The 25925-nt window shown below is 39.9% G+C and overlaps 1 protein-coding gene across 4 annotated transcripts in view; it reads left to right on the top strand.

Annotated features, from left to right (window-relative positions):
* The first annotated feature begins 3896 nt into the window (after positions 1-3896).
* Positions 3897-25925, top strand: part of Pik3c2g (phosphatidylinositol-4-phosphate 3-kinase catalytic subunit type 2 gamma) — a 349836-nt gene continuing 327807 nt past the window's right edge. For 2 of the 4 annotated variants that reach the window (XM_029478872.1, XM_029478870.1), the window contains exons 1-2: positions 3924-3973; positions 9172-9390. The gene's annotated coding sequence lies outside the window, so the exon portion shown is untranslated. Of the gene's footprint in view, positions 3974-9171; positions 9391-25925 lie in introns of all 4 variants that reach the window. The other 2 variants (XM_021164809.2, XM_029478871.1) reach the window with 2 other exon arrangements.

The raw sequence follows: 25925 nt of genomic DNA, 5'->3' as shown, positions 1-25925 counted from the left end.
TTACAGCTCTCTCTCTAACTGCACTGGAGGCTAGAAGCTGATGGCTTCTGGAAACTTAACACTCTGCTGTTAGTCTGTGTCTGAAAACTGCTGGCCTCTTTTCTCTTTAACCCTCTGTGCTTAAATAAGTACTGGGAAAACTTAACTCTTTAACTCTTTTATTATTTGTGCTTAAATAAGCACTAATTTCTGGTGAATTAACACAGGCTGTTAGCACCAGGAAGTTAAGGTTTTATTGTTACACTCCCTTTCTCTGGTGAGTCAGCCAGGAGCCCTTTCCTGGCCAGGCAAGAGTCTTGGATCTCATTCAATTGGTTTTTATGGTTTTGGTTTTTTGGTTTTTTGTTTTTCCCAGCGAGAAAAGAAAGGAAAGCAAAGGCATCATTTGCACCAGACAACACACACACACACACACACACACACACACACACACCAGATGAGATGGAAAATGGCTACACTACTTTTCTTTATTGGATTCAGCTTTTTATAGCTTTTAGACAAAAGTTGTCTATGTGAGAAAGAATTACCTCATAGATTAATTGTTACAAAAAAGGGGAGTTACAGAAAGGTATCAATAATACGTTCAAAGCAGTGTTTCATACTGTAAGCTCATTATAAGTTCCAAACAGCAGTTTTTACATGGCCTTGCCTTATCACAGTGCATATCTGTTGGGAACTTAAAAGGGGGCCCAGGGGAAGAGGGGGAAGGGAAAACCCACACCCCGCCAGAGTTCCACCTAGTCTCTGGTCTGTCAGGGATTGGAGGGCTGCTATCTACCTTCCACTTATCCCCAGGTGGGCATCTAAGCCTCTGACCTGCTCTTGGGGGAGGGGTGGCAAGGGGCAGCCCTACCTGGGATTCCCAGAGCTACTTTGCTAAAGCCACCTGGGTTGTTGGGCAGAGGGATGAGGGAAGAGAGGTTCCCAACACCTGCGAGAGTGAGTGCAGCGGATCTAGACTGGAGCACAGGAAGGCCTTCTAATGGGAGATTAGAAATGGCTCATTACGAGAAAGTCTGTCCCATCCTCCAAGCACAGTGGGCCTTGATGAGCAGAGACATTCTATGGTTTTAGAGCTTTATTATAGAAAGGCAGGGAGAGAGAGAGAAGGGAGAGGGAGGGAGAGAGAGAGAGAGAGAGAGAGAGAGAGAGAGAGAGAGAGAGAGAGAGAGAGAGAGAGAGAGAGAAAGTAAAGGCTAGAGAGAAAGAGAGTAAGAGAGAGGAGAGAGGAGAGAAGACAAAGAGAGAGGAGAGAGGGGGTGAGAGTGAGGGGTAAGAGGGAGAATAGTAAGAGAGCAAGCAGGGGCTGAACAACCCTTTTTATAGTCTTTACTGTTGCTAGGTAACTGGGGAGGAGTTTAGCCTGAAGGTCAGAAGCTTGGAACATTGTCTATGTGACTTTTAGCCATGATTCTCTTGTGGGGGCTGTTGGTGGGGGGGCAGTAACTTAGGCAGGATCCAGAGTTCCAGGAGCATGAGGGAACACCATGTCATGAAGGTGAATTATCACCTTCGGGGTTCAGACCTCAGCTCAACTGGAGACTAGCCTGTAGCCCAATTCCCCACACATATCTATGGCTTCATCTTTGGACATGATGTTTTTCCTTCAACACAAATTCATCCCAGGCCTATTTCTGGTTTTGGAGTAATTATGAGAGCTCATTATAGTTCTTATTATGCAGCCTTTACTTATTATTATGACAAGTGGACACATTTTATTCCTGATGTTAGCTTTATTACATCTTTCTAGCAAAATAACTGATACCATCTCTTCAAACTGTCCTGCTAAGAGTATTCGGATCAAAACAGGAATCCTTTAAAATCATTAGGTGATCTAAACACCATTAATTTGAAATTATGCAATTATTGATTAATGATTGAGTTATTAAAATTCATCTTTATGTTGAACTGCACGAAGCCTGCTCAATAGAGTGGACAAATACCTAGTAACCCCTAAGGTATGTAAAGATGACAGGAAAAGCATATCAGCTGCAAGAAGCAATCCTGGGATGAAGTCTCTTGGGGCCTTGTTTCTCAAAGCTCACCCATCAAAAACCATACAAAGATGGTGGGCTACCTACAGGAAGGTTACCAGCTAGCCATAGCCTTTCCTAGATGGCTCCTAGCAATGCATGAATCCCAATATATCATTCCAGGAACCACGTGAATTACATACAGCAGTTTTTACTCTCAGCACTCCAGCCAGAGAATGCTAGCTCTGAAGGCCTGTGGTATCCTCTGACACATGCATGCATTTAAAGGCCAAGTTTTTGTGAAATGATCACTGCATCGCCAGGAAAAGCAAACACAGAATAGTTTGAACAGAGAGCTAAATCAACCCTCTTCAGAGTGAAAAGAATACTATTTCTTCCCTTTAAATGTATATGTATTATTTACTTGATGTATGTATGTGTGTGACTGTGTAAAAGTATGTGAATCTCACAGGCAAGTACATACTGTGTCCAGAAAGGACATCAGATCCCCCCTGGGGTAAAGGCTGTTGTGAGCTGCATGTGGAAGGCTGAGTCCTCTCCCTACTCAGCAAGTGCTTTTAACTGCCAAGCCATCTCTTTAGCCTCAAAGATGCCATGTGTCACCATTGTCACTCAGGAACTGGCTAGACAGACTTTTTAGTGTTGGGTCCTTGGGGTCCTCAGAACTGAAAGAGTCAGATTGCAATTTCAGGAAAAGGAACTGAGAAAACTCCCTGCCTCCAGCCAAAATCCACCTGTGGAGTGAAAGGTTAAATTTTGTAAATGCTGTGTCTGTCACTCTGAACTTCCTATGACCTGAGAGCTTCAAGATTCAGGTCACTGTTGAACTTCACAAATATGGCTAGTTTGGCTTGTGAAACGAAGTATAGCAATATTTGTAACACGATGTGGCCCAGCAAATCTGACTCTTCCAAGTAAACAAAGCTCCATGTTTCCAAGTCATAGCAGTATATAATGTTGGAAAATAATTAGTGATTTTAATGTAATTCTGCATGAGCTGTTTACTAGTTGGATTACTGCTTCAATGTTGTAACTAATATTTAAGAAATTGCTATTTGAGGACTTTTTGTATAATATTAAGTAGCAATATCCACAGGACCAAAACCGATAGTAAAACAGTCGTCCCTTTCTAAACAGATAAAGCAGAGAGGCTGAGTATGAAAGTATATTACATTCTGATAAAAAAATCAAAACCAGTCATTGAAATCCAATTATTCATAATTTTCATAAAGTTTTAAAATGAATGCCAATATGTTCCTTTGTTTGTTTATGACACACATAGCACATTTTTACAAAATGTCTAGTTATTTCACTATGTGGTATTGGACACTGGTGTTTAAGTTGAATTGACAAATGCATGTTTTACATGTTTTTCTATTTTAATTTAATATAATTTAATTTCACATATGCTATGTCTCAAGCCATGGACACTCTCTTCAATGATGTTAAACTTCAAGATTATTTTTAAAAATTGTTACCAGAAAGTTTCCAGCAGAGCTGAATAGAACTCTAAACCTGAAGAGTCAGTAGAAGTAAAGAGAAGTCAGAGACGAGACCCGCGCTGCCAGCACCGTCTGTGTAAGAGTCTCACAGGCTACTAGCATCTAAGAGGCCTGGCAAGCCGCTCTTCTGTTGGAACCTTCCATGCCTCTTCTAGGAAGTTGGTGAAACAACAAGGTTTAAACACCCAGTTTATTGTAACCACTCATTGCCTGCCCTGCTCAGCTGCCGCAAAAACAGGTGTTGACGGAAACGAAACAGGAAAATGTGAGAGAGTAGTCGTACCAGTCACTTACGGTGCTCAAACAAATCCCGGAGAGCGTGCAGTCTTACTTGCTGTAGCAGCTGATAAGATAAGCCGACAGTGAACAACCCCCTTTGGTGATTAGTAAATTATTACCCACAGCCCGAGCTACCGGCCGCTTCCTCTTGGCATTCCTGATGGCGGAGGAAGAAAAGACGGGGCGAAACACATGAAGGTACGGTCTACTGCGAGACATTGTAGTGGGATTATCAATGCGATGTTTGCTAAAGACAGTTGTAGAAATTCCTGATCCCTTTAAAAGTGTGAATTCTTAAATGCAATTAGGAATGTATAAACAAAAATTCCCTTTCTTTCTCTCTTGCTTCTCTGGGTATGGGCTAATTTCCAACACTGTCTTCAGGAATACCACATGAAAGGGCAGGAGATAGCAAGAATTATCACTGCCATAATTTCATTTTTGAGGTTCATGGTAAAAATAAATTTTAAAGACTCAGAAAGGTCAAATTATATGTCACGATAGAGCCTTACTTTCACCTGTTCCAAAGAGCAAGTGTAAAGAAAGGATAGGATGCTGTAAAAGAATTCAAGCTACTGATGACAGCTGCAGGCACTGACTCTGCGCATGCAGAACTGAAGCCCAGTCACGATGGGTGACTGCTGCGCTCTCAAGATGCCAACAGCAAGAAAAGAGCCTCATTATCCCTATGCTGTCAATTATCACTTTGCGTCTGTTAGTTTGTGAAAATGGCTTCCATGTGAACCGCATAATCCCATTGGCTATTTCCCCTCATTGCCAAACAGAGTTTCAAATCTGAGACCTTTTTCCGTGACGGATACAAACTTTCATTTTACTAATGTGAGTTACACTTGTGGGATGAAAAGCGAAATTCTCCGCACTGTGGAAAATATGTAAAGATACCCATAAAGCAAGTTTTAAGAACATTCTAGGTATTACAGTAGACAATATGATTTAGTGTTGATATAAACAAGACTGCTGTAAGTTTGCAAAGGTCTGGGCTTCAAAACCACTAGATAGTTGCACATAGAAAAATCAATTTATTAAAGTCAGTGTTTAAAATATATACAAAGAAAAAAGTACAGAATTCTGACAGGAAACTAAAGAAGTTAAAATTCATAAGAAGAAACAAGAGAGGCTGTGCGTGCGTGTGTGTGTGTGTGTGTGTGTGTGCATGTGTGTGCATGTGTGTGTATGTGTGTATATATATATTAAAAGACAGAGAAAGAAATAGAAAGAACAAAAAAATTCTCTCAAAGTTTCAAAATTCTTTGGAATAAATTTGCTAAGATATTTAGTTGTAAGAAGTGAAAAAGCTGTTTCCAGATTAATGGCAAAATAAATTTCAAGCATAAATATGTCTTGTATGTATATGTTACAGTTACAGTTATAAAGTTGAGGCCTCTGGAAGATTGAGTCCTTGAGATTATCGCTTTGGTTGCAGCTTACACAAACCAGTCAGAACTAAGCGAATTGAAAGCGAAGCACAGCAAATCCTAAAGACAGACATGTGGGTGTTTCCAGAGCGAGGCAGTGATGTGACTGCCCTTAGGGCAGGTTAGCAATGAGCCATGACTAAACGATTGGACCAGGGTAAAGAGCAAACTACGCCACTGTAGACCCGGAAGGCAAGAGGTCAGCTAATGTGAATCTGTGCAGGCGAGCTCTCTGACAGACAGGTCTCTGTGTCTTCTCAGGGGCCGACTTCCATGGAGACTCAGTGATTAGTGCAAACTAACAAGAATCAGCAAAGTTTATATAGTACATAATCTATCCCCATATTTCCCAGATATCAATATGAAAGTCTGATAGATCATTATTAATATGATGGAGGGAAATGAGAAGTATGTCAAACAGAACTCAGTAAGTTCAGAGAGGACTTGGCTCTGACGTGACTTCTGAGTCCTTCCGATGTCCTTAATTCAAAGTACTTCGCTTATTAGGTCCTTACATTTTGATTTTTTTTTCTCAAATCCCAACATAAATAGAACACTCATTTTGAAGACTATATTTACCCAACTCCAGTAACTTCCCAACACAGAAATTATCAGTGGCTCCTTTCCAAATGCTTTTTTTTTTTTTTAATATCAGAGCTCGTGGTATTTTCTTGAATACATAAAATGGACACACAGTTGAATCAAATCAGAATTCTTAAGAAACTGCATGCTTCGTTTGATTCTGGTAATGAGAATCAGGAAAGGCCAACTGTTTCCTGTCCCAGGCAAACCAAACGAATAACTTGTAATTAGTGAAAACCCAGTAACTGTTGGGAGTGCTAGAGGTCAGCTTGTCCTGAATGGTACTGAGCCTGACTTCAGGAGGCAAGCTTGCCGCCCTCAGCGCTAATCCTTCCACCCACAAATGGGAAGCAGCGACTGGAGAAGCTTTTCGAGTCCACAAGGTGGCGCTCTCCAACAGTTAAAAGAAAGTTTGCTTCCCTGAGAGAAAAGATGCAAGATCATTTACAACCACCTTAGATGAAATTTGGAAAACAGAACACAGAATCGCCCCGTTTTCCTCTCCTCAAGCCGAGTAAAACTATGCATACGTTCCCTTTCCTGTGATCTCACCCGCTGTCTGGAAAACAGCTGTACACAGACGTTTAGATATTTCAAATAAGGAAAATAGACAAATGAACAAAATTGTTATTATTAGAAAAAATGTATCAGTTTGATCCAAAAGTATGTCGACTTCTGCTTTGTTTCTTTGTATTGTTAGTGCTCGGCTAGTACATCCGTATGAATGTCATTTTGGGTCATATAACTGCACACTAAAATCTATGTGATGACCATAGAAATTATAGATGACCGTAGAAAGTTATAATTAGAGTCAGTTGTCAAAAATGAGAATACAAAACTTCAGCTGTAGGGACAAAAAGGAAGCCGGGGGGGGGAGATTATTTATTCTGAGAAGAGAGCAAAAGTTCTCCGGAGTCACATGTGGCACCGAGGGTTAAGATACTGACTTTAACAAATTGTTCTATGTGCAAAGGTCTAGCGTGTCTGCGGAGCCTGGAATTTTGCAAGCTAGAGACGCGCATTGCTGTCAGTTCGATATCATCATAGTGGTTCTCTAATTCACCTCGCCCAAACTCCTCCTCCCACCACTGTTCCCTGGCCCTTCTTTCCCTTAATAATCACCCCCTGCTGCTTCCTCAAGTCAGGAACTGCATCACCAACACCCTTTTCCCAAAATATGTAAAAGCAAGGTTTGGACTTTTCAAACCTTGACCATCGGACTCCTGTGATTTTTAGTTTCAGCATACCACAGATTGTATAAATATTCACAACACATCTACTTTTTAGGAACTGGGAGGAATTACCTATATGATACCAGTAATTTTTCTTAAATAAAAATAATGATAGTATTCAAATTACATATGGGGTTTGGACAATCAGCAGGACTATATACCTGAAACACACCCCTGAAAACCATAAGTTATTCAACTGTGTGAAAACACACAACTGGGTTTCCTCTTTAAATTCTATTAAAATTATAGTTATCTCCTGGAAAAGTATATTTTAGAAAAGGGACGACGCTCAGTTGAAAACTGTAGGTATGACTTGCCAAATAAAATGTTTGGAAATAGGTAGGTTTAATTTTTTTTGGTCATAGACAAAAATATTACAAATCTATAAGGAGTGCAGATTGGTCCAGAGCATGACCTAGGGTGGAGCTGTCAGGATGCATTTCTCTGGCTGCCAATTCTCACAGGCAAAAGAGGGCAAAGTCACACTGTTACTCCATTGCTGTTGTTGTTTTATTAGGTAGGTGTACTTGAGGATTTATGCACTGTAAAGTACCACAGGAGTGTAATTCCGTCCAGATACAGAGCAATTCAACAAACCCATGAAGACATCCCTCAAACATCCTCCATTTAAGCCCCATCCCTCTCTCCGGGGGCAGTTGCTGTTTAATTTTTCTGCTGATAGGGTTCAAACATGCTACCTTTCCCATTACAACAACTGACGATTCATAGAATTAGGAATGTCACCCTCTAACCTTCTCCTGACCTCTACCCCTAAAGTAGATTAAACAGCAGCACTGGCCTTTCCTTCAAAGTAGGGAGTAAGGCTCACATGCCAGAAGAAATGTCTTTATCTCTAAAGACACAGGGACAAATGAGACGTGCTATTTATTATTGTTAGCTCACACTCTGCTGATGTCGAATCACATTTCTGCAGAGCTATACCCTTCTTCACCAAACCTAGCCACACATGCTGGCGATACACAAGTGGGTCTGTTTCTTTGGGTCTTCATTTATGAAAGGTCTTATGCAGTGTACAACTTTTATCAACTAAACCTGTCATCCTCTCTCTTGTTAATCTGCCTCCTATTAGGTAACGTTGACAGGAACCATGACATAAAGAAATTACATTTTCTCCCTTACATGATCATCCAATTTTATTTCTACTTTTATAGATCTTTGAGATTATCCTGTCCAGATGGTCTTTAATTTACTCTGACAGGCAATGAAAAGTCCTGGTGCCCCAGTGTGTTCCTAGGCTTGATCAAGTATATAGAATGTAAGAGCGGATTACGCCTGTTCTTTGACAAAAGGGAGTCATGAATATGCATCATATTAATTCTATAGCTGCAGTTATAGTTTTTTCTCTTGTCTAAAGATTTGAAATAATCTTTTTCTGTTCTTGTCCAAACACTAAAATAATTAGAGTCGGGGCCTAATTCCTAATTCTGAAAATCAACACTGGACAGTAACATTGTAAAATTTTCAACTGGATGCTCCCTTTCTGCAGTATATTTTTAGAAATAACTAATTTCAATAGAATTTAGTAAGCAGATATTGTAGATTTTCACATCCCTTTTTGTTTGGGGATCAAACTCAGAACTTCAAATTTTCATGGTAAGCCTTTATTTATTTATTTATTTATTTATTTATTTATTTATGCAAGTAAATGTCAATAAAATAATTACTTGAACCCATAAGTGTAGATTAAGGGAGTTAATAGAGATTTAATCTGTGTTCTGAAAAACAAAAAAAAAAAACCAAAAAAACAAAAAGTAGAACACCATAAACTAGACCTGATCTCTCCTCTGTGGTCTCACTCTCTAGTATGAGCCAGCATTTGAGCTTTCTTCTCAGCCCCAGATCACCCACATCTACAGTAAAGAAGGGGTGTGCCTTGGGACCAGGGTGCAGACAGAGGGAAGAATGCAAGAGAGATCGTTGAGGTGTTGTTGGTTTCTGTGGAAGGAGAGGATGAAGGATGCTGAGGATCAAGTTGCAGCTGACTCACCCGAGATGCAGTAATGCACGTGCCCGTGGGCACCTCTGCTCCATACACATGCTCAGTATTAAAAGTCCCTTGCAGGGAAAGGGAGACTAGAGAAAGAAGGAAAACAGACAATTTGATCCTTGTCATTTCTCCACACAGTACAAATCCTATTGGAAAGGAGTTTTAAGCATTCCCTGCCTGGGCAGGGACACCAGGTCCTTGACTGAGTGGCATGCACATCATCAGGGTAGGGGAGAGACGCATCTATTGTTCCTCTGTCTCTTCTCTTTGAGATCCTCTGTCCATGCAGCCAACGGAGATGAGTTGCTTGTGGCCAGCTTGACTGATCCACACATCCCCGGGTAGTGTCAACATTCAGTAAGTGAATTTTGTATTCTAATTTATCCATTACACTCTGAGAACTGTTTGTTTATCTGATAGTCATCTTCTGCGGACAAAGTGACAAATCGTATCCTCCCTCGAGCTCTGCACATGTGACTCTGTTCTGTAGACAGCTTTAACGGTCAGGCACACACTACTTTTTTCCAGATCAGTGAGAGTCTCACAAAAACTTAGCATTCTTCTGGTCTGGTTGCCAACAATCAGATCCCTGAACAAATAACCACAACAGAAGAGCTAATTCCCAGGCAATGGCGTGATGCCTTCAGACTCTCTTTCCCTATTTACTGGTTTATCCATTTAGAACACTTTGCTCTCCCTCAATTTAAGGGTGTGCATTTTAAAGCTATCTGAAAATATCCATTCAGATAAGAAAACATCATCCTTAGTCTGGCCTCTGAAACCAGACTGACTCAGTAACTGACCTGCTTTTTTTTTTTAATTGGGTATTTATTTCTTTTACATTTCCAATGCTATCCCAAAAGTACCCCACACGCTCCCCCACCCACTCCCCCACCTACCCACTCACACTTCTTGGCCCTGACATTCCCCTGTACTGGGGCATATAAAGTTTGCACGACCAATGGAGAAGTTTGCAAGTCCAATGGGCCTCTCTTTCCAGTGATGGCCGACTAGGCCATCTTCTGATACATATGCAGCTAGAGACAAGAGCTCCAGGGTACTGGTTAGTTCATATTGTTGTTCTACCTATAGGGTTGCAGACCCCTTTAGCTCCTTTCTCTAGCTCCTCCATTGGGGGCCCTGTGATCCATCCAATAGCTGACTGTGAGCATCCACTTCTGTGTTTGCCAGGCCCCGGCATAGTCTCACAAGAGACAGCCATATCTGGGTCCTTTCAGCAAAATCTTGCTAGTGTATGCAATGGTGTCAGCGTTTGGAAGCTGATTATGGGATGGATCCCCGAATATGGCAGTCTCTAGATGGTCCATCCTTTCGTCTCAGCTCCAAACTTTGTCTCTGTAACTCCTTCCATGGGTGTTTTGTTCCCAATTCTAAGAAGGAGCACAGTGTCCATGCTTTGGTCTTCGTTCTTCTTGCGTTTCATGCGTTTAGCAAATTGTATCTTATATCTTGGGTATTCTAAGTTTCTGGGCTAATATCCACTTATCAGTGAGTACATATTGTGTGAGTCCTTTTGTGATTGGATTACCTCACTCAGGATGATGCCCTCCAGAACCATCCATTTGCCTAGGAATTTCATAAGTTCATTCTTTTTAATAGCTGAGTAGTACTCCATTGTGTAAATGGACCATAATTTCTGTATCCATTCCTCTGTTGAGGAGCATCTGGCTTCTTTCCAGCTTCTGGCTATTATAAATAAGGCTGCTATGAACTTAATGGAGCATGTGTCCTTCTTCTCGGTTGGAACATCTTCTAGATATATGCCCAGGAGAGGTATTGTGAGATCCTCCGGTAGTACTATGTCCAATTTTCTGAGGAACCGCCATACTGATTTCCAGAGTGGTTGTACAAGCTTGCAATCCCACCAACAATGGAGGAGTGTTCCTCTTTCTCCACATCCTCACCAGCATCTGCTGTCACCTGAATTTTTGATCTTAGCCATTCTGACTGGTGTGAGGTGGAATCTCAGGGTTGTTTTGATTTGCATTTCCCTGATGATTAAGGATGCTGAACATTTTTTCAGGTGCTTCTCAGCCATTCGGTATTCCTCAGGTGGGAATTCTTTGTTTAGCTCTGAGCCCCATTTTTTACTGGGTTTATTTGATTTTCCGGAGTCCACCTTCTTGAGTTCTTTATATATATTGGATATTAGTCCCCTTGAACTGCTTTAATGTGGTTGCTTGAAGACACCAGAGGAGTGTTTGCTGCTAAAGCTGCTTGCCTAAAGTCATGTTTTACTTTACTTTAGTCATTAAGCCAAAGTTCACCTTGCTACACACATGAAGAAATCATCACCACCCGTGAGCTCATGAAAACACTACTCTACGTTCTCTTCACAGCTGACAGAGGTTAAGCATTCTTCAGCCAATCTGAAAAAGAAATTCAAGCAAAAAACATCTATTGTTTTCTTACAGAACAGGCATTATCAGTAAGCATCAGTCTCTAGGTTTTGAGAATGAAGTCTCTGTGTTCTGCATGGTTGTTCTTAACTGTGGGATGTGTGCCTTTAATTATCATGCAGGATATGCATTTTTCATAAGAAGCTATGTTTAATTTTAAGTTGTTTTGTGTGTATTTTTTTGGCTGCATGTATGTCTGTGTGCTGTGTGCATGCAGTGCCTGCAGAGATCAAAACAAGGCAAGAGATTGCATGAGACTGGAGTTGCAGGTGGTTATGAGCTGCTATGCAGGTGCTGGGATTGAACCTGCATCCTCTGAAAAAGCAGCCTATACTCTGAACTGCAGAACCATATGTTCAGGACCCAAGTTAGGATTTATTTAAGATTTGGAAGCTATTAAAACAAGCACCCGAATGAAGACTATAGTTTTAAACAAAGGTTCTCAAAAGAAGGGGCACGTGTCTCATTAAACCATTGCTAGCCAAGTGGTAGGTGGCTTAGCACAGTCAGGTCCTTTCTGTCATGCTATGGCTGTATTCAGAGTGGATGCCCAGCTGCTATAATTAGACAATGGTCAGAACAACAATAAGTGTCAGGGTGCTATGTGTACTGTGATCAAAAAGAAAGAGTAGCCTTATACAAAAGCAGCCAGAGAACGAGTTGTAGTTTAGAGATGATTGATTGATTGATTGATTGATTGATTGATTGATTTTACCTATATTAAAATACCAGAGCTATCTTCAGGCACACCAGAAGAGGGTATCAGATCACTTTACAGATAGTTGTGCGTCACTGTGTGGTTGTTGGGAATTGAACTCACGACCTCTGGAAGAGTAGTCAGTGCTCTTAACCACTGAGGCACCTCTCCAGCACAGATACTGGTTGTAGTTTAAATCCCATTGTCTATAGCTTAGAATCACAGCCATGACTCTCATCAGAGTATCAAACGATCAGTTGAAACTCTATCATGAAAAAAGATTAAGAATATGTTATATGCTGTCTGTATTAATTTACAAAGACTCTCTAAATAACCACAGCATGAAAAAAAAATGCATCTAACGCAAGCAGTCAAGTGTTTTCTACAGTGAAAGGCAGGAGTTATGCTTTCTAAGCTGGATCGGAGCACCATGAAGATGAAGTTCTAGGGCCTGAGATAACTCCACCCCTTAGAACTATAGAGTAGCAATGTCCCACTTTAAAATTAAGTTCCAAACCAAAAGGCTGGATGGAAGTGTCACTCCTGGCTTTGCTGAGGTGCACTCCACTGTGCTTATATCCAGGCTGGTTTTCAGAGAACCTTTCGTGTAACTGGATAAGATTTCAAAATAAAGTGATTGGATTAATTTCAGTACCATATATACTCTTGGCTTGCAGTAGCCTTGGAAACATCAATAGTAACTTCTAGTTCCTTCATCCTGCATTGGAACACATCATGCTTTTAATAGCTTAAAAGTTCTGGTTTATAAAGACGTTATATTCCACTTATTCTTTACCCTCCACCCCTTGCTGAGATGACAGAAAGGACTAATAAGTTTCATTTTAATATAACAGCAGTGTGGCTCACGGTTGGTTTGCAGATAACTTTATCAAGACCTTTCCCTGCCTTTTTCATTTTTCTATATTTAAAATACAGATGTATAAACTATAGCTTCACGCTCATATCCCACTGCCTGTAATTTTCACCAAGGTATTGAGCAGTTCAGATCACCTTGCTAGCATGCTGCGGTGCTAAGCAGAAGTTGTGCGTAACACATTCTGGGATAGCATGGACTTGTTGCTCCCTTTGACCGTACACTACCTGATAATAACCAGCTGCCGAATGCCCGCCAGATTCTGTTAGAATCTGTCATTTAGTGGATAAGTTTCTGCTCCGAAAGGTTCTACACAGAGACATTAAGAATAGAGTGAGGGGTGCATTGAGCATATAGAAAGCCTGCCACAGGCAGCTTCAAGGTTTGATCACAATTCTTTGCATTTAGTTTTATAAATTATGAACTTCTTTTCCAAGTCCAAGGCCAGTGGTGACCTCTTCCCCAGACTTAGAGCCAGAGTGGCAGCTGACAACCAGGTGTTTTCAATGAAGAATCTGACTTTCTATAGAGCAGGGGAGATGACACTTACAGGAAATCAGTATGCATCTTGACATGGATTCCTTAAGTCAGATCCTGGGAACTCTTTAGGAAGATGCTAGAAACCCTTGGGTTTGCTCCCTTTAGAGTTCTCCTCTTGGGTAACACACAAAAACAAAAGAACATAAAGTAAACACAAATGATCCAAGCATAGAACCATCCAGCAGCAATATCCCAAGCCTCTATAATCCCAGAATTCACCTGTGGGGAGATGGGGGGCAGAGAAAAAAGAACCTTATGGACAAAATAGCCTGGATTACACAGTAATGAAGAGACCCTAGCTGAAACTTGGTTGAAAGGTGAGAACACATTCTGAAGGTTGTCTTCTGAAGTCTATGCATGGAGACAGCACATCCCTACAAAAAGAAGCACACATGGAAATGCACATACACACACATACACACACACCATGTGTACATACTCATACTCACATATATACACACATAAATGTATATGTGCATATGTATACATATACATACACTCATGTACATATGCATATACATTTATGCAAACATGCACACACACACATATATATACATCACACATATGTGTATACATATACATACATACACAGATACACAGATACACACACACACATACATAAATGCGTGTCCAGCAGTCGTATCCACTGGGAATGGCAAGAATCTTGAAGCCAGCACAGCTGCTTGACACACTTCTGGCAAAGCTGAGCCGATTGCTGCAATCACTGTTCTTCTGTCTATAATTTTTGGTTTTTGGTCTTTGTGTGTTGCATTCTTGGGGACTTTTCTCCATTATGATTCATTTTATGTCTTCTCCTGAGAAAAAAATATGTCTGAGCCTTTATGGGAAATTCCTAAGATTAACTTATATCTGGCCACTATTTGGAAGTCTTCCTTATGCCATGGGGGTCATTAACCACGGATAAGCAATGAGGCCATTACTCCAGCAATCTTCTTGGCGTATCCGCCCCTGAGCAAACTCAAACAGTATAATTGGTCCAGGATAAACAGAGACAATTGTCAAACTCTGACTGGCCAGGAAACTAGGTTACAGATTCAAGGTCCTTTTAGGACCTTAAAAGATCTTTGGAAGATCTCGTTTAAAAGACAGGAAGTCTTACAGAGCACACCACTAGAGGGCTAGAACTCAGTGGATAAGAGACATTGACTGTCTGCTTTCCAGTGTGCATGATGAAACACACAGTAAGAGAAGTTAGGCATTAGGAGTTGCTCTTCATAAACAGACCAGTTCACATAGTTTCTGTTTGTCTAGGGTGCTTTAAAACTGCAAACACTGGAAGTCTTTAAGAAGGCTTTAAGGGCAGGCTGTCATATATGTGTTTGCTTTGGAGGAGACATTCTTTAGATTCTTTGAATTGGACTTACAGGGCTGAAAATGAGAATAAAATCTGTTCTGTTTGTATTTTCTAATTGTGACTGAATTTGTAACCCCGGGCATACAATGATAAGTCAGACATATATTCTGTAGCACTCAGGGAATCATGAGTCTGTCTGCCTGTCCTGTGAGACTTGTATAAATAAAGAAACACCCGGCTGCTACTCAGTCAGGGCTGCAGAAACAGCCTCATTGCTAGTCAGAGTCACAGAAGTGGTCTGATTGCTAGCAATTCAGAGCTGCAAAATTCCCCAGACCCCTCACCTGACTCCTGTCCTCCCTCCCCTGCAGACTCCCTATCTCCTCTGTGAGCCTGACAACAAGGACCCTGAGACCCTCAAACAGGAAAGGCCCTGGCACATACATACACATATATACATATACATACACATACATACATATATGCATTCACTTATCCATATACACACATATACATAAATATATGCATATATATGCATGCACACACATACATGCATATACATATACACATACACACATATAAACACACATATACATATTCATACATAACATGCATGCACACACACCACATGGCCCTTGTGTTTTGTGTGCAATCTCAGAGATACAATATGATTGTTTTGTCATACATTTCTTGTGTGAAAACCAAGTGGCCTAATTGCAGATGCAAGAAATGACATCACTTGACTTTATACTTAAAACAAGCCATGAAAGGATAAATTTCAGAAATAGCATAACTGCCCCCTGATTTTATTGTTAATAAAAGGTTGTACGAAAGTAGTTAAGAACACATGTTCAGCAAGGACATTTATGACATTGAAGGGCATCATAAAGGAAGGACGTCCAAAGGAAACACAGTGAAAGGTTAATTTTCTGTCCCCTCCTGTTGATGAATAATTGCTATCAGACTGTTCTAACCGTGATATTCCAGTTTACCAAGGTTAAATTGTTCCTGTCTACTGAGTCCCGCTTCCTTAGGCCACCTGTAAACTGCATGCAGTCTTAACCTTAATGCATGATAAGAGATTTACAGGTACAAATTCTTCCAGGATTCAGTGTGTTTCTTTTAATAATTCCCTGTTTAAAAATAATAGCGTACAGAAATTTCCCTTGTTTCACTTAACGTAAATGATAAATGCTACTTGTAAGATCATCGTGAGTCCCCTGGTGTCTGTAGACTTCTATAGATTCAGTTCAGAGTAGAACACTTCCCTACCATATGCAAAAACACCACAAAAGTAAAGGATAAATGTAAAGAATAGAAATCTGCAATATCACCCAAATGTAGGATGTTATCATTCCTCATAGTGAGACCACATTCTCTTCAAGGTTAAGCTACTCTCTACTCTCTAGGACTTGACATCAAGAGGATACTGGAACTTGGTTCTATCCCACTCCTGACTACCTCTCCCCTCCTTAACACTCCCCTTCCCCATCTTCCTCCTCCTCCTCCTTCTTTTCTTTCTCTCTCTCTCTCTCTCTCTCTCTCTCTCTCTCTCTCTCTCTCTCTCTCTCTCTCTCTCTCTCTCTCTTCCTGTCTCTCCCTCTCTTCCTCTCTCCCTCTTGAGAGGAATGAAGTTCCAATCATGATGTTCTGTGCACTGCAGGCCCTGCACAATGAGTACGAGAAACTATTGACTTCATAAAACCCCTAAGATATTGAGGCAAAATAAGCATGTCCTCTTCAAACCATGGTGTATACTGTATTGTGTTATGATAACAGAAAGCCACCATGCTTATCTATTCATAAGAGAAGGTATGCACAACAGAGGCACAGTGTTGAAACCTAAACATTGTAAGTATCTTCTCACTGGCAGCTTTGAGTGAACATAATTTGGAAATTTCTATGATCTTCATTTTACCCAAGAAATCTCTCTTAGGAGCAACTGAAATAAAGTTAAACAGAAGACAAAAGAGGAAGGGACAACAGACGGCATCCCACAGCCTACAGCCTACTTTTGGCTGATCTTCCCTTACCTGGAGCCAAGTATGTATTGACTGGCATTGTCTCAAAGTTCCCACACAGGGCTCAAATCAACAGCAACCCAGCCTATGTCCCTGCAGTCTTTGAAAATGTCTTTACTTGAAGTTGTTCCTTTGTAAATTTACTACATGTTCTGAGGTGAAGAGAGTAATGCTTATCATTTTCCAGACTTAAAATAAATTGAACATGTTGATTTGTAGCCTCTTGGTGGACCAGACTTACAGACTCACCTCAGCCCCTGGCTCTGGAGACCACTGAGTCATTCTCTCTATATGCGAAGAGGAACAAACTTGATTTAAGGAAGAAAATATCTACCTTATGGCTATATTTCCAACAACACGTCTCTGTGCCCCACTGTTGGGAATCCTTTGGCATAAATTCTTCATGACACACAGAAGCTAACTCATGCTTAGGGTTGTGGCTGCAACCCTGAATTCATCATGTCAGTACAAACCCTCCTTTTCCATATGGCCCTCCAGGCTGATGAAAATGAGATTCTAAAACAAGTCAAACCAGTCAGACAGGGACACTAGCTACTAGCCAAAATGTCAGCAGAACGTGTGGTAGACCTGTGTTCTCTTCCATGAGTCCTGAAGAGAAGTGAGATCATGTGCAACTTCAGAGAGAGATTTGCTTCAGGTAAGAGATTCAAATGAAATACTTCCTGTCTCAAAAACACAGGAAGATAAATGCAAATGATACAAATGTATTATTGCTTCGAGCTGTTGACAGGTTGTGTAATATTTTTGCTGTATTTTGTAATGGAGATCTGGCATGTTATTCTCCCTAAACCGAAAGCTGAATTCTTCCCTGCCTTCTGTCGCTTTCCCCATACCTGCTGATCTCCTTCTCAGTCTCTCCTACTCCTTCTGCTCCCTTTCTGTCTCCTCTTCTTGCTCCTCCTGTCAGGCTAGTACGTGCCTGATTCCATTAATATTATTCGCCTTGTCTCCTAAATGATCAATGATCGTAAGACTATTTTTCTGAGAATAGCAAGCTATGATGAGTCCTATCTGCTGGTAGACTTTCCTTCATGTTCATACTTTCCAGTCTGCTGTATCCCCAATGATACTACAAAGAGAACTTATTTTTTAATAAGAGTGTCCTAACAAACTGGCAGACAATTGTGGGAAGGAGAGTGGTTTCTGCCTAGTTTCTGTCTGTCACTCCTACAGTGGATCTTTCTGTCTCTTGTTTTCCAACTTCTTTTCTAGGAAACCACTGAAGACCAACACATGCTAATGCATGCCCCAGGTCCTCCTGTCTGTCTTAGCAAGCACTTGCTTTTCTAATGCTTGGGATTAAAAAAAGAAGTGAGACACAGCCCATTCCTTACAACTAAGCCTTATATGTGGCATACGTACAGTGCTCAATTTGGAATGAATTGGCAAATGCAAATTTGTCTCAGGTTAGAAGCACAGGGAGAGAGAATGAACACATGCCACACCCACACACATTGCTAATAACACAATTCAGAAAGACTTTCTCAGTCCAACTCAGTGTCTCATCCCGTGACGTGCTTCTCGTCCTCTGTCATGTCCACTTGCATCTTGGACAGCTAGGAAACAAGTCAGTGAAGTGAACATAATGGAACTGAACTATGATGGAACTCAGAGAGAATGAGAGTTGAAGGGAAAGGGAGAGGGAAAGGGAGAGATGGAGGTAGAAAGGGGGAAATGGGGAGTAAAAGGGGGAGGGAGAGGAAGAACAGGGAGAGGAAGGAGAGGGGAGGGGAAGGAAGAGAGGGAAGGGAAGTGGGAGAGGGAAGAGGGGAAGACAGAGAGATCTTTATGCAGTGCTGTAGTACAATGCTGATTGTACTGTACAGTGCTGACTCGCTGATTCTAAGTCCCCAGACCATGATCTTACAACCCGTCGTCATAACTGAATCCGGTTTTCATGAGACAGCCTTCCCTAATAAGCAAAAATTAATATAATTCTCACGATGCTTAGAAAAGATGACAAGTCATTTCCTATCTATAAAATTTTTGCCTATTTCCAACTAAATTATTGCTTTTATTCCAAATTTATGACCCGATGAAACAACACGCAGACGGTCATGACGAAAAGAATTTTAATTCATTTCTTATAAATATTTTCAGACTATCAGTTCTTAGCAATAATTCTTTTATAAATAATATATGCATTTAAGTCGTTTTCATGATTTCTTTTTCTGCTGAATATTTGGTTTCTGTCTTCTGTTTTTAAGATTTATCTTTAGTTCCAGGGTAGAAGTGTTGTTACTTAGCCAAACGAAACTTTTTTCTCTTGGAATTCTTTTCTCAATTAATTAAGTATTTTTTACACTCCATATTTTACACCCCACCCCACCCCATCCACTCTCTGACTGTTTCACATCCCACACCTCCTTCCCAAGCCCCTGTCTCTCTGTGGATGTCTCCACCCCACACCCCACCTGACCTCTAGACTCCAGTCTCTTGAGGGTTAGGTGCATCATCTCTGAATGAACACAGACACAGCAGTCTTCTACTGTGTGTTGCTGCCTGTTTGGTTCTCTTGGAAATTTTATTCCTAAATTTTTCAGTCTACTTTGGTTTCCCCCTCTGTGAATTATATAGGAATCTTTTTAACATTTAAGAACATGTGAGTCTTTTTTTTTTTTTTCTACACCAGATTTAGCAGGAATAGCCCCTTTACTGGCTTTGGATTATATTAATACTAGCCAAATGTCAGATTCTATAAGCAATTCTTGTCCTTGGAAACAAAGTATAATTAACTAATCATTTGATACAATATCCATATGTGGCCAGTACATCAAACTAATGAACTAGATCTGTCAAATTTTCTGTGTAGCTAATGACACTTTGCCTGATTTATCTATAGATCTAAGAAAATGGGTTTATTGGTGCAACAAATGGTTGCCATGTATGTTTTGAGAATCTTAGTTTTAGGCCCACACCTAAACTGCCAACATAGCAATTAGTGTTCCCTTCTAAATTCTACATGTTTTTGCTGTAACCCTGTTTCCTCTATCTTAAACATAACTGTAGAGGCTCACTGCTATGGCTTTTCTTACTAATTACCTAGGATATCTTTCTATGTTTTTAATTTTAAGAAATCTTTATGCTTTTCTTTCTGGTATATCCATAATTAATTTTCCACTTTGGTAAAAAATAAATACAACATCACAATCTGTGTATGTTACCTGCATTTGCTTTACATTCATCTAGTTGAAACACATGTATTTTTATTTCTTTATATAATTCTAATTTATGTAAATATATAAAGTATATGAATAGTAATATATAAATTATTAATTATATATTATGTTGTTATATATTGTGTGATCATGAATATTTTAATTATGCTACATATAATTATGATTTTCACTAATTAATATGCTGTATGTTAGTGTATATCTATTAATATATGTTAGTATTACATATTTTACTTCAGTTAACTTAAAATACAACAAGGCACATGACAAACACACCCTTACTCACGTTAGGTAATTCTCCCAATTTGATTGGCTTACGTCTTTTCACAGAGCTGTCAGGAAGTGATATTGCTATCGCACATCTTAACATGTGACATTCCTGTCTAAAACCTTAACATGAATGTGTTCTGAAGAAGCCTAAAACTATGACTTTGCTTCTTCCTTAACAATAAAAGGAATTCTGAAGATTGGATACCCCAGACCTAACTCACCTGGATATTGCCTGTGATCTAATTTCCAAATCTAGTTACCTTGACAACTGTCTTCCTTAGAGTCTACACAATGCCATGCTCATCTCCTAGGAATGAAATAATGCTGTAAACATTGGTTTAATTCTCTTGTTGCTGTGTGTACAAGGAGGGCTTCAGTGTGTTCCTGTATGTCCGTATGCCCCTAGGGAGTCGCTCTAGAAGATTCTCTAAAGAATTTAAGAGCAAACATTCCTTGATTTATACTTTGACAGCTTGGTCTGTGGTTAAAACCATTCCTTAGTTACACACTAGCCATTTGCCACTTTCCCAAAGGCTCTCAACTTCCTCTGAAGGTACACACAGACTTAATAGATGCTATCGGGGGTATTTTAATAAATTTTATATTGGTTTTATACAAGAGCATAGGAAAAGCTTATCTGTGAGTTAGCCATCCAAATATTACTTCAGATTGTACTATGCTCATTTAGTGGAAATCTCTCAATTGATCACACACACACACACACACACACACACACACACACCTCTACTTTTCTAGCTCATATATAGCATGCTAAATCATTCCCCTATCACCTTTACCATATGGGGGAAATTTGGGCACCATATAAGCAGAAAACCCTTGGCTGTGACATTCAATCTTGTGTGCTCTTTCCTGAGGACACAAGAAGGAATGTCTATGCTCTCCACATAGAATACCAATGATGAATTTGCCCTGAATAAGTTTTTGGCATTAATTAATTAATTAATTAATTAATGTACATTCATATCATGGCTTCCTCTTTATCATCTTCTCCCAGTCCTTCTTCCTCAATTCACCTCTCCCACTTCCCCTCCCATCCTCCTCAGAGAAAAGGTGGTCACCCATGGATATCAACTCACCTTGGCCTATCAAATTGCAGTAGGACAAGGTGAATCTTCTTCTCCTGAGTCTAGACAGGGCAGCCCAGTTAGAGAAAAAAGATCCAAAGGCAGGCAACAGAGTCAGAGACAGCCCCTGCTCTTGCAGTTAGAGAGTCTCCCATGAAGACCAAGCTGCACATTTGCTACATTTGTGTAAAGGGCCTAGGTCCAGCCCATACATGCTCTCTGTTTGGTGAGTCTCTGTGAGCCCTTATGGGCCCAAGTTAGTTGATTCTGTAGATTTTCTTATGGTATGCTTGACCCCTCTGTCTCCTTCCTCTCCCTCTTCCACAGGACTCCTCAAGATCCACTTAATGTTTGGCTGAGGGTCTCTACATTTGTTACAGTTTCTGTGTAAAGACTCTCTGATGACAGTTATGCTAGGCTCCTGTCTAAAGCATAGCAGACTATCATTAATAGTGTCAGTGGTGGGCTATCTCTCAAATGACCTGGATCTCATGCTGGCTCAGTCATTGGTTGGCCATAACCAAAATTTCTATTCTAAATTTATCCCTGAATATCTCATCGGCAGGAAGAATTTTGGGCCTAAGGTTTTGTGCCTGGTTTGGTGTCCCCATCCTCATCCCTCCATTGGAAACCTTGCCTGACTAGAGAAGGTGAATGTTTCAGGTACCATAACTTCAATTGTTAGGAGTCGTAGCGAACATTACCCTCAGATTCCTGGTAGATGTCTTTATCCAAGGTTTCTAGCTCATCCCAAAGATCCCCCATCCAACTCTTCCAGTTCTCTCTCCCAGATCTCCCTCCCTATGTTCTCCCCAAGTTTAACCTCTCATTCTCCTCCCACCTCCATACCCTCCCACTTTCCTCCCTCCATCCACCCCAGGTGTCCATATTATTTCTTCTTAGTGCGATGTAAGCATCCTCCCTTGAGTCTTCCTTGTTTCTTAGCTTCTTTGGGTCTGTGAATGGTAGCATGGTTATCTTATACTTTATGGCTAATATTCATTTATAAGTGAGTACATATCATGTTTGTCTTTCTCGGTCTGTGTTATCTCACTGAGCATGATTTTTTTTTCTAGCTCATTCCATTTACCTACAAGTTTCTTGATGTCATTTTTTTAAATAGCTAAGTAATACTCCACTGTGTAAATATGCCAGATTTTCTGTATCCATTATCCAGTTGAGGTACATCTACATTATTTCCAGTTTCTTGCTATTATGAATAAAGCTGCTATGAACATAGTTGAGTAAGTGTCCTTGTGGTATGGTGGAACATCTTTGGGGTCTATGCCCATGAGTGCTATAGCTGGATCTTGAGGTAGAACTCTTCCCAGTCCTCTTAGAAACTACCATATTGATTTCCACAATAGTTGTACCAGTTTGCACTCCCTCCAGCAATAGAGGAGTGTCCCCTGTGCTCCACATCCTCAGGGGCATGAGCTGTAGCTTTAGTTTTTAATCTTAGCCGTTCTGACAGGTATAAGATATAACCTCAGAGTGGTTTTGATTTGCATTTCCCTGATGGCTAAGGATGTGCTTCATAGCCATTAGACATGCCTCTGTAAAAATATATCCCTATTTTAGATGGTACCCAATTTTTAATTGAGCTATTTTATTTGTTGATGTCAAACTTCTTGATTTCTTTATATATTTTAGATATCAGTCCTCTGTCAGATATAGTGTTGGTAAAGATCTTTTCCCATTCTGTAAGCTGCTCTTCTGTCCTATTGACAGTGTCCTTTGCCTTACAGAAGCTTTGCAGTTTCATGAGGTGCCCTTTATTAATTGTTGATCTGAGTACCTGAGGTGTTGGTGTTCTGTTCAGGAAGTTTTCTCCTGTGCTAGTGTGTTGGAAGCTATTCCCTATTTTCTCATCTCTCAGATTTAATGTATCCATTTTTATGTTGAGGTGTTTGGTCCACTTGGACTTGGGTTTTATGCAGGCTGTAGATGTAGATCATTTTGCAATCTTCTACATGCAGACATCCAGTTACACCAGCCACATTTGTTGAAGAGAGTTTCTGCTTTCCAATGTATAGTTTTGGCTTCTTTGTAAAGAACTGGGTGTCCGTAGTTGCATGAGTTTACTTCTGGGTCTCTGACTCCATTCCATTGATCACCCTGTCTTTTTATGCCAATACCATGAGGTTTTGTTTTACCATTGTTCTGTAGAACAGCTTGAACTCAGGGATAATGATATCTCCAGGAGTTCTTATATTTTACAGGAGTATTTTAACTATCCTAGGATTTTTGTTTTACGATGTGAAGTTGAGTATTATTCTTTCAAGGTCTGTAAAGAATTGCTTTGTAATTTTGATGGGAATTGTCTCTAGGTTGCTTTTGGTAAGATGGACATTTTTACTATATTAATCCTATAGATCCATCAGCATGGAATATCTTTCCATCTTCTCATATCTTCTTCAGTTTCTTTCTTCAAATACTTCAAGTTCTTGTTATACATGTCTTTCACTTATTTGTTTAGAGCTACAACAAGATTTTCTTTTTAGTATTTGTGGCTATTGTGAAGAGCATTGTTTCTCTAATTTCTTTCTTAGCCCCATACACTTTTGTGTACGAGAAGAATACTGACTTTTTTTAGTTAATCTTGGATCCAGCAACTTTGCTGAAGGTGTAGGAGTTTTCTAGTCAAATTTTTGAGTCACTTATTTATACTATCAAATCATTCCTGCAAATAGTGACACTTTGACATCATCTTTTTTAATTTGCATCCCCTTGATGTCCTTTAGTTGTCTTAGTGCTTTAGTTAAAACTTCAGGTACCATAGTGACTAGATTTGGAGTAGAGAACCTTGTATTGTCCTTAATTTTACTGGAACTTTTGTAAGTTTCTTTCCATTTAATTTTATGTTGGCTGTTGGCTTGCTGAATATTGCTTTGATTGTTTAGGTAGGTGCCTTGAACCCCTGATCTCTCTATGACTTTTAAGGTGAAGGGTGTGGTATTTTGTCAAAGGCTTTTTCAGCATCTAATGAGATAATCATGTGACCTTTTTTCAATTTGTATATATGGTGGTTTATATTGCTGTATTTTGTATATTGAATCATCCCTACATTCCTGGGATGAAGTCTACTTGATCATGGCAGATGATGTTTTTGATGTGTTCCTAGATTCGGTTTGTGAGTTTTGTTTTGTTTTGTTGCATTAGTATTTATAAGAGAAATCGGACTGAAATTCTCTTTCTTTGTTGAGTCTTTGTGTGGTTTAGTTATCAGGGTGACTGTGGCATCACAGAATGAGTTCAGAGATGTTTCTTCTGTTCCGATTTTGTGAAATAGTTTGACAAGTATTGGTATTAGCTCTTCTTTAAAAGTGGTAGATTTCTGCACTAAAACCGTCTGGCCCTGCCTCTTTTTTGGTTGGAAAATTTTAATGTCTGCTTCTATTTCCTTAGGGATTATAGGGCTTTTAAAATAGTTTACCTAATAATGATTTAACTTTGTTAAGTGGTATCTATGAAGAAAAATATTCATTGCTATTAGAATTTCTAGTTTTGTGATATAGAGGTTTTTAATGTAAGACCTAAAGATTCTTCGGATTTTCTCAGTATCTTTATGCCCCCCTTCCTTTTCTGACTCTGTTAATTTGTATATTCTCTCTCTGCCATTTAGTTAGTTGGGCTAAGAGTTTGTCTATATTGTTGATTTTCTCAAAGATCCAGCTCTTGGTTTCACTGATTGTTTGTATTGTTCTCTTTGTGTTTAATTAGTTAATTTTAGCCCTGTGTTTGAATATGTCCTGCCATCTACTCCTCTTGGTATGTTTGCTTCTTTTTTGTTTTCCAAGAGCTTTCAGGTGTGCTGTTAAATTGCTAGTATGGGATCTCTCCAACTACTTTATGAAGGCACTTAGTGTTATCAACTTTCCTTTTATCACTGCTTTCATTGTGTCCCCTAAGTTTAGGCATGCCATAGTTTCATTTTCATTGAATTCTAGAAAGCCTTCCCCATCCTTTGAACACTGTTGGTTGAAAGTCTATTTTATTCGATATTAGAATGGCTACTCCAGCTTGCTTGTGCTTGGAAAATCAATTTCCAGCTCTTAACTCTGAAGTAGTGTCTGCCTGTGTTGCTTAAGTATAAACTTGTGTGCAGCAAAGTGATGGATCCTGTTTATCCATCCATTCTGTTAGCCTGTGTCTTTTTACGGGGGAATTGAGACCATTGATATTGAGAGATATTAATGACCAATGATTGTTAATTCCTGTTATTTTGATGTTGGCAGTGCTAGTGTGTGCATGAACACACATGTTTGTGTATGTAAGGGGGAAGGGGATCTGAGCTTCCACTCTTTTGGTTTTGCTGTTGAGGAATTATTTATTTTCCTGGGTGTAGTTAGCCTCCTTGGGTTGAGATTTTTCTATCTAGGGCTGGACTTGTGGATAGATATTGTATAAATTTAATTATGTCATGGAATATGATGTTTTCTCCATTCATGATAATTTAAGAGTTTTGTTGGG

The sequence above is a fragment of the Mus caroli genome, unplaced genomic scaffold, assembly GCF_978045245.1.
Source record: "Mus caroli unplaced genomic scaffold, Mus_caroli_1 scaffold_7, whole genome shotgun sequence".
Lineage (NCBI taxonomy): Eukaryota > Metazoa > Chordata > Mammalia > Rodentia > Muridae > Mus > Mus caroli.
This window is presented reverse-complemented; position numbering and strand designations above follow the sequence as displayed.